Source organism: Ovis aries, chromosome 8 (assembly GCF_016772045.2).
Source record: "Ovis aries strain OAR_USU_Benz2616 breed Rambouillet chromosome 8, ARS-UI_Ramb_v3.0, whole genome shotgun sequence".
Taxonomy (NCBI): domain Eukaryota; kingdom Metazoa; phylum Chordata; class Mammalia; order Artiodactyla; family Bovidae; genus Ovis; species Ovis aries.
The window spans coordinates 58,670,090-58,683,636 of record NC_056061.1 but is presented as its reverse complement, the minus strand read 5'-3'; the positions used below and the strand labels follow the sequence as shown (position 1 = coordinate 58,683,636).

At 35.5% G+C, this 13,547-nt stretch overlaps 1 protein-coding gene across 24 annotated transcripts in view; it reads right to left on the bottom strand.

Moving 5' to 3' along the window:
- Positions 1-13,547, bottom strand: part of EYA4 (EYA transcriptional coactivator and phosphatase 4) — a 365,637-nt gene that overhangs the window by 338,912 nt on the left and 13,178 nt on the right. The window contains exon 4 of one of the 24 annotated variants that reach the window (XM_060419658.1): positions 1-13,547. This exon is cut by the window's left edge and continues 18,638 nt beyond it. The exons of the other annotated variants lie outside the window; for them this stretch is intronic. The gene's annotated coding sequence lies outside the window, so the exon portion shown is untranslated. 24 annotated transcript variants of the gene reach the window in all.

Here is a 13,547-nt window from a genome sequence, read left to right as displayed (position 1 = left end):
AAGCTTAGTTAACTTCCTGCTCTATTGAGAGCCTGCTGTGGATTATGTTTACATCTTGAGTATTTTTTGTATTGAAGTATAGTTAACTTACAATATTATATCAGTTTCAGGTGTACACCAGAGTGTTTTGATATTTTATAGATTACACACCATAAAAAATGATTATAGAATATTTACTATAATCCTTGAGTTGTACATTATATACCTGTGACTTGCTTATTTTATAACTGGTAGTTCTGGTAGTTTGGGTATTTTTCATAAAATGTTGATTCTTATTTTTTTGTCTGAGTACTTAAAGAATTTTATTTACTTTTATACCACTTGAGAACTTATGTAAGGCAAAGTTTTCCTATTAATTCTGTTCACTTAAATATTAGGATAACCATGGCTAAATGGATTGATTTCTCTAACTATAACACAGAGATAAAAAGTCACTTTTCATAATCTCAGATTTTAGAAAGCTCATTGGGTAAAGGGCAGGTAGGAAAAGAAGAATCATTACGAAAATAGTAGCAAAGTTGAAAATACTGCACATAGCCATTTCCTTCTCCAAAATAATATGTTATAGGGCCTCAAAGAGTTGGACATGACTGAGCGACTGAACTGAACTGAACTGAAAGATGTATGTCATATTCTTTATGTAGTAAGGTATATGGTAGTATCAGCCAACTTTATTGTGTACTTACTTAATGTATTACACAGATTATCTCCTTTAATTCTGACAACTCTAAAAGGTAGATACCATTTTTAGCTCACTTTACAGATAAGAAAATGAAGACTTAGAGGTCAAGTCACTTAGTCAAGCTCACTTTACTAAGCCAGAAGCACAGCAGAGATTCAAATTCAGGTTAACGAGATTCTGGAAATGAAATTGTCCAACAATTCTGGAAGCTAGTTCTCTAGGGTCATCGGGTATTGATTGGCTCATAGGGAACCATTAAGGAAAAGAAAACAGACAAAAATCAAAACAAAAGGGAATTATTTTGCTGTGGCACTTATGGAATGATATAGGAATATATAGATTTATCAACTTAGAGTCTGAGGTTAAATTAAGGCAAGCTGAGCTGAAATTGTAACTAACCAGCATTCCTGCAGCACCCTTCCAAGCAGCCTGATGGGTTATCTCTTATGTAAGTTGAATTAAGAAGTCATTGCCAAATCTAGGAACTTATAGTAGAGTTGTGACTAAGTAAGATGTTTCAGAAAAAAAATGAAAACGCACAACCGACAGAATTAGTAACTTGGCATTACTGTTATTTTCTGAGTTGCTGCTTGAATTCTTTTACAAGGAGCACTGATGGGAATATTCTTCAGGCTGGTTCAAATGCTGTGGACTAATTAATTCCGGGTGTCTTTCAGTGAAACTTTGCTTTTGCTTTTTGGTTATGGTGGATGTAGGTACATGTAGGATCATATTACCACCATGGCATTGTGGCTGAGACACACAACAGCTAAGGCTAGAGTGTTCATTCCATCCTACCTCACTTGTTCTAGTTCTGTGTTTTACCCATTGGGGTTTCGATATTTGTTATCAATTCAGCAGAATCTTGACCTTGAACTGGATTTTTCTCAGCCCCAAATTTTAAGATGAAAAAATGAATATGTAACTTGGATGGTAAATGTCATCCATTTTCCAAGATAGAGTATTGGTTCAAATAGTCTATATGACTAAAGATAGGAGTTGTGTTCCTATGTTACCTAGAAGAGCACTCAGGGGCCAAGACAAATGGAAATGAGGCTCTGTCCAGACATCTTTCCCAGGCCTTCTAGACCTTGCTTACCTCCATGATCCTATGATCAGAGTACAGGTAGCATAATTCAAGTAAAGTACAAAATGGACAAAGCATATGCCTTTGGAAGTTATAATGTAGCATACTCCTGGGGATGTAGCACTTCATAAAGGACTTCTAGGCTGTTGGCAATGGTGTTCTATCTCTTGACTGGCTCTAGGTACACATTTGATCACTTTCACTGAGTTACGCACCTATGACTAACACATTTTTCTGAATTTATGTCCTTCTTCCCATAAAATCATTTTTAAAAGGTGTGAGGGAAGGCTTTTTTCATAATACATTAATCTGAGTATCACAACCATGTGGTTGCATTTATTAAATCAGTTAGCAGTTGTTTCAAAAAGATGGCAGTAGAGTATTGATGATGGAAGTCAGGTCAAGGGAGTTTTGATCTGGATTAGAAGAAGAACATCTGAAAGAGTTCTGAGCACAGGGCAACTCGCATTAGGCCCAAATGGAGTTTGGGTGGGTGCTGTTGGATCTAGGAGGCTGCTTGTGGGTACCTTAAAGTGTCTGGATCAGGACAGGTGCAAGTGGGCAATGGAAGAGAGAAAAAGACACTGGGGTAGAAAATAGAAAACTGAAGAGTAGAATCTAAAAACAAACTTTTCTTACTTACCTCACAATTTTCCCAGGACCAAATCTACTTGAAAATAATATTGATATTATTCCAAGTGAGATAGAGTTTAATTAAACTTTCTCTAATAATTCAGAACAGTATGTCTTTCTCCTTGTAAATCTTGGTGGTCTTATACAGTATTTCCTCCTTAGTTCTTTATTAGCAATTCACTAGGAGAGGTACTGAGAAGGCAATGGCAACCCACTCCAGTACTCTTGCCTGGAAAATCCCATGGATGGAGGAGCATGGTAGGCTTCAGTCCATGGGGTCACAAAGAGTTGGACACAACTGAGAGACTTCACTTTCACTTTTTACTTTCATGCATTGGAGAAAGAAATGGCAACCCACTCCAGTGTTCTTGCCTGGAGAATCCCAGGGACAGAGCCTGGTGGGCTGCGATCTACAGGGTTGCACAGAATCAGACACGACTGAAGCAACTTAGCAGCAGCAGCAGAAGTGCTAAGAGTGGGGAGAAAGAAGTGGGATTAAGTCCACACAGTATAGTCATTCTGCAGAGATTCCTGGTAGTGAAGATTTACCAACAAGACTATGTGATTTTATATATGATTTTGCAACTCAAAGTAATCCTAATATTAAATGCAAGGGCATCAGTTAATAGCGCTATTCAGAAGATAGTTTTATTTAAGGAAAAGAATTTTTTACATGCATTCATTCACTTATTTTACAAATATTTGATGAATTCCTGTTATCTGCCCCTATTCGGTACTTCTTTTTAAACTTATAATGATATGAATTATAGAAACAGACTGAAGAACGAACGCCTCAAAGAATTTGAAATTATGACTAAAATATAAATTATACATTTTGAAAAAAAGATGGTAGGCACCCAAAATAGAATATGTTCTTCAGAAATCTTTCTGATGAGGTTAAAAAATATGGCAGAGATTTGAAAAACAAAGTAATATAAAATGTCCGGCACTTTAAATTCTATTGAATATCTCTCTAATACCAGTTAATAATGTTTACTTTTCCTTGTATGTTTAACAGTGTTACCAAGCAAGCACCCCGAGCTCTTGAAAGGGAACTCTTACTGTGTTTATTTTTGTCTATGTGTTGAAGCAGCTCTCTTTCTATGGAGAGAACCTGAAGTAGTAGTCACTTGTTTTCACTCAGTTTTCAATCCAGGGGAATTCTTTCTTTCTTTCAATCAAGAAGAGCAAAGATCACCTCAAACCAAGATCTACAGAGTCAGGTTAAATCTCCTTACTACAGTCAACTGTTTTTAAAAAGAAGATACCTGGCTCCTTATATTTGAAATAGAAACATATATTCTTAAATCAATAGGCTGTTCTGAACTTGGGGAGTGATCAGTTGAAATTTGTTTGAGAATATCATATTTCTTGGAAAAGGACTGGCCCACCTTTCCTAGGCCCTGAGTTCTCAAAGCACCATAAGAAACTTTATAAATATCTGCAGCTACAATTAACAGAGCCCTGTGACAGAATTCTAAATGAGATATAAAATTATGTTTTGAAAGTTGTGAGCTTTTTTTTTGGTTCTGTTTTTCATTGGCCATCAATAGGCATTTTCCTTTTGAGCTTGTCATTATCTTCCTCCTTAGGTAAACCTCATTTTCTCCATCACATATCACAGAAAGCTTGCTGATTATGAGTAACTTCAGTGTTAATTGAATACTATAATTCTCTCTAGTGACACCTTGTTTGATGTCAAATAGATAATATTGGAGAATAATGCTGTTTAAATCTAGACTCATAAAAAATACTTAATTTCATTCATGTCTATAGCCAGTGGTTTGAGAAGCACTTAATCTTCATGTTTTCTCTATCAATAAAATAAAAATAATTCTTCATTATGTCATTTGGGCTGTGTTTCAAATTTTTAGAGTAAATCATAAAAATATTGAAAATTAGCATTTTAAATGAATTTTCAGTTTTCCTTAAATTTAGTAGTGATAAACTTGTGTTTTCTTAAAAAATTTTTAGAATATTGTTAAGGACCTTTCAATTCTCCTAATTTACAGATAGAGCAAATATATTTTAAGGAACTTTGCCACTTTCAATGTCTCCAGGAACTCAGATAGATAATAGTCTTTGTTCTCCTAAAGGAATTTTTTTTTTTCATACCTTCTAAAATGAGGAACAATTCAAGACTTCTAAAATGTCACAGATAGAACACAAGAGTACACTGGGTCAAAGATAGTCAATTATAACTTCTTATAAAAGCACAAAATAAAAACCAAGAAATATATTAAAGCTGTACTTACAAATTCAAATAGAATAGAATACAACAAAGTAATTTACCACTCAAGAATATTTTTAATAACCCAGCCTAGAATTCAGTCTTCCAGGGAAAAAAATCCAAGCCTCATGGGGAGAATTGTTAATATCCTTAAAGCCTCAGTTAATTCATCTGAAAAGTGGGGTCAGGACAGTACCTATCTCATGAATTAAAGAAAATAATGGGGTTTTCCTCTCTTTTTGGCTGCACTGCATGGCTGGTGAGATCTTGGTTGCCTGTCCAGAGATGGAATGCAGTCCCACAGCAGCAGTGAAAACTCCAAGTCCTAACCACTGGACCACCAGGGAATTCCCAAATAACAGGAATTAACAAGTTAAAGTCTGTAAATTATTTAACATAGGGATTAGAACATAGTTGGCACTCAGTACATTTTAGCTATTTCTATATTTTCATTATTACCATTTTACATACAGAGGATTCTTACTTTTCACAGCAGTAATGTTACCAAACTGCCTTCAAAAACTAGATCATCAAATACTGAATCATTGCTCCCAGGAGAAATTGAGTGTTGGCTCTTGAAAGTCTTAGTCACAATAATTTTCATCTAGTGAACAATACAGAATCTTGTTTTATATGTGTTTCCGTTTAAAGATACTTTACGTAATAAACATTGTTGATTCATTAACATTGAACTTGGCCAATGGCACTATAATTCATGCCTAAAGTTTATCTAACATACATATCTTCTCCATAGAGCACATCACAGCCTTCTTGAACATAGGAACACTAGGCAATATTTGAAAGTCATTCTAAAAAGCAGTCACCAAGAAAAAGCACAAAAATGTGAAAAATGTCACATAAAAAGGGCAAGCACTGTGGGTATTGGCTTTAGGGTTACAAATGAATGGTAGCCAGTCAGTGGATTTGCAAATATAGAATTTGCAAATCAGGAGGCTCAACTGTACAGAGATTTTGAAAAACTAAAATCAATTGAGTTTGCCTAGATAAGCATATTCAAGAGAGAAGCAGCAGGAAAAGAAGCTGGAGGTTTACACTCATTCTAGGAAAGGTAGGGTCTGGTAAGGCCTGTTAAGAAGTTAGTCCTTTTCCAATAATAATAAGGCACCATTGCTACAGAGTTTAAAATGGAAGATTGTCATAGTTAGATTTGTCTTTTATAAAGGTGAACCACTGTTCACCTTGAATAGAAGTGATCCTTAAAACAATGCCTTATACACTGTGTATCTTCAATGTTTACTGAATAAATTCCGTATTCAATGAATGATTGACTGCAGTGTAGAGATTAGTTTTGTTGGGGCCAGAGACAGGGCTAGAGGTAGGGAGATTTTAATATGCTACTGCTAATCAGTGTTTCCCTGGAGGTTCTAGCCAGGGTAATTAAGCAAGAACTGAAACAAAAAGCATTCAGATTGGAAAAAAAAAAAAAAAGAAGTAAAACCATCTCTCCTTGAAGATGACATGAAATTCCTAAAGATTATACTAAAAATGATTATAACCAATAATTAATTTCACCAAGGTTTCAGGATACAAGATCAATACACAAAAAATTCAATTACATTTCTATACAGTAGGAATGAGCAAACCAAAAATGAAATTAAAAAATTAATTCTATTAACAATAGATAAAACATGTAAGTATAAATTTAACAAAAAACGAACTTCTAACTCTGAAAACTAGAAAATGTTGTTGAAAGAAATTAACTTAAATAAATAGACATTCATATTCATAAATTGAAAGGTTTTAGGTGTTAAGATTACAATAATCCTCAAATTGATCTACAGATTCAGTATAATCTCCATAAATATTATAGCTGTTTTTGTTACAGACATTGACAAGCTAATATTAAATTTTATATGGAAAGCAGCTGACCTAAAAAAAATCTTAGAACAAAGTTGCAGGACTCACAATTCCTCGTCTGAAAACTTACTGTGACACTACAGTAATTATGACAGGGTGGCATTACCATAATTATAGATATTAAGACTAACAAAATGGAACTGAGAATCCAGAAATAGATCCTCGTTATGATAAGTTGATTTTCAACTTAGGTACCAAGACATTTCAACAGAGGAAGAATAGTTCTCAGGCGGTCCTAAGATGGTGGAGGAATAGGACGGGGAGATCACTTTCTCCCCAACAAATTCATCAAAAGAACATTTAAAACACCAAGTAAATGCCACAAAACAACTTCTGAATGCCGGCAGAGGATATCAGACACCCAGAAAAGCAGCCCATTGTCTTTGAAAGGAGATGTTTTATCAACGGGGCTGTACAGATGGAGAAGTCTTGAGGCTACTGTAAAAATGAGACTGAAAACCAGAAGCAGAAGGCTTAAGTCCAAATCCTGAGAACACCAGAAAATTCCTGACTCTAGGGAACATTAACCGACAGGAGCTCATCAAATGCCTCCAAACCTACACTGAAACCAAGCACCACTCCAGGGCCAACAAGTTCCAGAGCAAGACATACCATGCAAATTCTCCAGCAACACAGGAACACAGCCCTGAGTTCCAATATAGAGGCTGCCCAAAGTCACTCCAAACCCACTGACATATCATAATTCATTACTGGACCCTTCATTGCACTTCAGAGAGAAGAAATGCAGCTTCACCCACCAGAACACCGACACAAGCTTCCCTAACCAGGAAACCTTGACAAGCCACCTGTCCAACCCCACCCATAGTGAGGAGACTCCACAATAAAGAGAACTCCACAAACTGCCTGCCAGAATACAGAAAGGCCACCCCAAACACAGCAATACAAACAGGATGAAGAGACTGAGGAATACCCAGCAGGTAAAGGAACAGGATAAATGCCCACCAAACAAAAAAAAAAAAAAAAAAAAAGGAGGAAATAGGGAATCTATCTGATAAAGAATTCCAAATAATGGTAGTGAAAATGATCCAAAATCTTGAAATCAAAATGGAATCACAGATAGATAGCCTGGACACAAGGATTGAGAAGATGCAAGAAAGGTTTAACAAGGACCTAGAAGAAATAAAAAAGAGTCAGTATATAATGCAATAAATGATATCAAAAACACTCTGGAGGGAACAAATAGTAGAATAACGGAGGCAGAATATAGGAATAGTGAAGTAGAAGATGGAATAGTAGAAATAAATGAATCAGAGAGGAAAAAAAAAACTGAATTAAAAGAAATGAGGACAATCTCAGAGACCTCCAGGACACTGTTAAATGCCCCAACATTTGAATCATAGTAGTCCCAGAAGAAGAAGACAAAAAGAAAGACCATGAGAAAATACTTGAGGAGATAACAGTTGAAAACTTCCCTAAAATGGGAAGGAAATAATCACTGAAGTCCAAGAAACCCAGAGAGTCCCAAACAGGATAAACCCAGGGCGAAACACCCCAAGACAAACGCAAAGAACAAATATTAAAAGCAGCAAGGGAAAAAAAGCAAATAACACCCAAGGGGATTCCCATAATGATAACAGCTGATCTTTCAATAGAAACTCTTCAGGCCAGGAGGGAATGGCAAGACATACTTAAAGTGATGAAAGAAAACAACGTAACAGCCCAGATTACTGTACCCAGCAAGGATCTCAGTCAAATACGAAGGAGAAATTAAAAGCTTTACAGACAAGCAAAAGCTGACAGAATTTAGCACCACCAAACCAGCTTTCCAACAAATGCTAAAGGATCTCCTCTAGGCAAGAAACACAAAAAGGGTGTATAAACTTGAACCCAAAACAATAAAGTAAATGGCAACAGGATCATACTCATCAAAAATTACCTTAAACATAAATGGGTTGAATGTCCCAACCAAAAAGACCTCTATATATGTTGTCTACAAGAGACCCACCTCAAAACAGGGGACACATACAGACTGAAAATGAAGGGATGGAAAAAGATATTCCATGCAAATAGAGACCAAAAGAAAGCAGGAGTAACAATACTCATGTCTGATAAAATATACTTTAAAACAAAGGCTGTGAAAAGAGACAAAGAAGGACACTACATAATGATCAAAGGATCAATCCAAGAAGAAGATATAACAATTATAAATATATATGCACCCAACATAGGAGCACCGCAATATGTAAGACAAATGCTAACAAGTATGAAAGGGGAAATTAACAATAACACAATAATAGTGGGAGACTTTAATACCCCACTCACAATTATGGATAGATCAACTAAACAGAAAATTAACAAGGAAACACAAACTTTAAATGATGCAATAGACCAGTTAGACCTAATTGATATCTATAGGACATTTCACCCCCCAAAATGAATTTAACCTTTTTCTCAAGCACACACGGAACCTTCTCCAGGATAGATCACATCCTGGGCCATAAATCTAGCCTTGGTAAATTCAAAAAAATTGAAATCATTCCAAGCATCTTTTCTGACCACAATGCAGTAAGATTAGATCTCAATTATAGGAGAAAAACTATTAAAAATTCTAACATATGGAGGCTGAACAACACGCTGCTGAATAACCAACAAATCACAGAAGAAATAAAAAAAAGAAATCAAAATATGCATAGAAACGAATGAAAATGAAAACACAACAATCCAAAACATGTGGAACACTGTAAAAGCAGTGCTAAGGGGAAGGTTCACAGCAATACAGGCACACCTCAAGAAACAAGAAAAAAGTCAAATAAATAACCTAACTCTACACCTAAAGCAACTAGAAAAGGAAGAAATGAAGAACCCCAGGGTCAGTAGAAGGAAAGAAATGTTAAAAATTAGGGCAGAAATAAATGCAAAAGAAACAAAAGAGACCATAGCAAAAATCAACAAAGCCAAAAGCTGGTTCTTTGAAAGGATAAATAAAATTACCAAACCATTAGCCAGAGTCATCAAGAAACAAAGGGAGAAAAATCAAATCAATAAAATTGGAAACGAAAATGGAGAGATAGCAACAGACAACACAGAAATACAAAGGATCATAAGAGACTACTATCAGCAATTATATGCCAATAAAATGGACAACTTGGAAGAAATGGACAAATTCTTAGAAAAGTACAACTTTCCAAAACTGAATCAGGAAGAAATAGAAAATCTTAACAGACCCAGCACAAGCACAGAAATTGAAACTGTAATCAGAAATCTTCCAGCAAACAAAAGCCCTGAATTCTACCAAAAATTCAGAGAAGAGCTAACACCTATCCTACTCAAACTCTTCCAGAAAATTGCAGAGGAAGGGAAACTTCCAAACTCATTCTATGAGGCCACCATCACCCTAATACCAAAACCTGACAAAGATGCCACAAAAAGAAAACTACAGGCTAATATCACTGATGAACATAGATACAAAAATTCTTAACAAAATTCTAGCAATCAGAATCCAACAACACATTAAAAAGATCATACACCATGACCAAGTGGGCTTTATCCCAGGGATGCAAGGATTCTTCAATATCCACAAATCAATCAATGTAATACACCACATTAACAAATTGAAAATAAAAGCCATATGATTATCTCAATAGATGCAGAGAAGGCCTTTTACAAAATTCAACACCCATTTATGATAAAAACTCTCCAGAAAGCAGGAATAGAAGGAACATACCTCAACATAATAAAAGCTATATATGACAAACCCACAGCAAACATTATCTTCAATGGTGAAAAATTGGAAGCATTTCCCCTAAAGTCAGGAACAAGACAAGGGTGCCCACTTTCACCACTACTATTCAACATAGTTTTGGAAGTTTTGGCCACAGCAATCAGAGCAGAAAAAGAAATAAAAGGAATCCAAATTGGGAAAGAAGAAGTAAAACTCTCACTGTTTGCAGATGGCATGATCCTCTACATAGAAAACCCTAAAGACTCTATCAGAAAATTATCAGAACTAATCAATGAATATAGTAAAGTTTCAGGATATAAAATCAACACACAGAAATCCCTTGCATTACTATACACCAATAATGAGAAAATAGAAAGAGAGATTAAGGAAACAATTCCATTTACCATTGCAACGAAAAGAATAAAATAGTTAGGAATATATCTACCTAAAGAAACAAAAGACCTATTTATAGAAAACTATAAAATATTGGTGAAAGAAATCAAAGAGGACACTAATAGATGGAGAAATATACCATGTTCATGGATTGGAAGAATCAATATAGTGAAAATGAGTATACTACCCAAAGCAATCTAAAGATTCAATGCAATCCCTATCAAGCTACCCACGGTATTTTTCACAGAGCGACAAAAAATAATTTCACAATTTGTATGAAATACAAAAAATCTCAAATAGCCAAAGCAATCTTGAGAAAGAAGAATTGAACTGGAAGAATCAACCTGCCTGACTTCAGGCTCTACTACAAAGCCACAGTCATCAAGACAGTAAGGTTACTGGCACAAAGACAGAAATATAGATCAATGGAACAAAATAGAAAGCCCAGAGATAAATCCACGCACCTATGGACACCTTATCTTCGACAAAGGAGGCAAGAATATACAATGGAGAAAAGACAATCTCTTTAACAAGTGGTGCTGGGAAAACTGGTCAGCCACTTGTAAAAGAATGAAACTAGAACACTTTCTAACACCATACACAAAAATAAACTCAAAATGGATTAAAGATCTAAATGTAAGACCAGAAACTATAAAACTCCTAGAGGAGAACACAGGCAAAACACTCTCCGACATAAACCACAGAAGGATCCTCTATGACCCACCTCTCAGAATATTGGAAATAAAAGCAAAAATAAACAAATGGGACCTAGTTAAACTTAAAAGCTTCTGCACAACAAAGGAAACTATATAAGCAAGGTGAAAAGACAGCCTTCAGAATGGGAGAAAATAATAGCAAATGAAGCAAAGAACTAATCTCAAAAATATACAAGCAACTCCTGCAACTCAATTCCAGAAAAATAAATGACCCAATCAAAAAATGGGCCAAAGAACTAAACAGACATTTCTCCAAAGAAGACATACAGATGGCTAACAAACACATGAAAAGATGCTCAACATCACTCATTATCAGAGAAATGCAAATCAAAACCACAATGCGGTACCATTTCACGCCAGTCAGAATGGCTCTGATCCAAAAGCCTACAAGCAATAAATGCTGGAGAGGGTGTGGAAAAAAGAGAACCCTCTTATACTGTTGATGGGAATGCAAACTAGTCCAGCCATTGTGGAGAACAGTGTGGAGATTCCTTAAAAAATTGCAAATAGAACTGCCTTATGACCCAGAAATCCCACTGCTGGGCATACACACCGAGGAAACCAGAATTGAAAGAGACATGTGTACCCCAATGTTCATCACAGCACTGTTTATAATAGCCAGGACATGGAAACAACCTAGATGTCCATCAGCAGATAAATGGATAAGAAAGCTGTGGTACATACACCCAATGGAGTGTTACTCAGTCATTAAAAAGAATACATTTGAATCAGTTCTAATGAGGTGGATGAAACTGGAGCCAATTATACAGAGTGAAGTAAGCCAGAAAGAAAAACACCAATACAGTATACTAAGGCATATATATGGAATTTAGAAAGATGGTAACGATAATCCTGTATGCAAAACAGCAAAAGAGACACAGACGTATAGAACAGTCTTTTGGACTTTGTGGGAGAGGGAGAGGGTGGGATGATTTGGGAGAATGTCATTGAAACATGTATAATACCAAATATGAACAAATCGCCAGTCCAGGTTTGATGTATGATATAGGATGCTTGGGGCTGGTGCACTGGGATGACCTGGGGGATGGTACAGGGAGGGAGGTAGCGGGGGGGGGGGGCATTCAGGATGGGGAACACGTGTATACCCATGGCAGATTCATGTTGATGTATGGCAAAACCAATACAATATTGTAAAGTAATTAGCCTCCAATTAAAATAAATAAATAAACATGGTTTGACCAAAAAAAAAAAAAAGAGTAGTCTTCAACAAATGGTACTGGGATAACTAGAAACCTCATACAAAAAAATGAAGTTATACCTCTAACTCACAACATATACAAAAATTAGCTCAAAATTGATGAAAGATCCAAACAGAAGAGCTAAAACTATAAAATACTTTGAAGAAAACAAAGATGCAGATCTTCATGATGGCAAATTTGTCAACTGTTTCTTACATATGATACCAAAACCCTGAGCAACAGCAGTAGGACAACAAAAAATAAATTGGATATCATTAAAATTAAAAACTTTTGAGCTTCAAAGACACCATCAAAAAAGTGAAAAAGCTACACACAGAATGGAAGATTGTAAATCATATATCTAATAAGGAACTGATATTGAGAATATGTAAATAACTATTACAACTCAGTCATTTTTTAAAAAGCTGATTAAAAATAAAAATATGAATAGACCGTTACCCAGAGTAGATCCATAAACAGCCAATAAGCACAGGAAAAGATGTGCTCAACATTATTAGCTATCTGAAAAATGCAATAAAAGCAACAGTGAGATACCACTTCATACCTACTAAAATGGCTGTGATCAAAAAGGCAGAAAATAACAAGCATTGGCCAGGAGGTGGAGAAACTGGAACCCTCATACTGTGCTGGGCATGTGAAATGGTTTAGCTTCTTTGGAAAGCAGCCTGATAGTTTCTTTAAAAGTTAAACATAGCATTACTATTTGACCAAGCAATGAGACTCCTGGATTGATATGCAAGAGAAATGAAAACATATGTCTACACAAAACTTTTACATGAATGTTGATAGCAGCATTATTCACAATAGTAAAAAAGTAGAAACATCCCAAATGACCATCAGCTGATGAATAGATAAATAATGTGATCTATCCACACAATGGGATATTAGCAATAGAAAGTAATGAAGTACCCATAGATGCTGTGACACAGATGAGCCTTGACAACATTATGCTAAATAGAAGCAGCCAGTCACAAGAACTGCATATTGTATGGTTCCATTTATATAAAATGTCTTGAACAGGTAAAT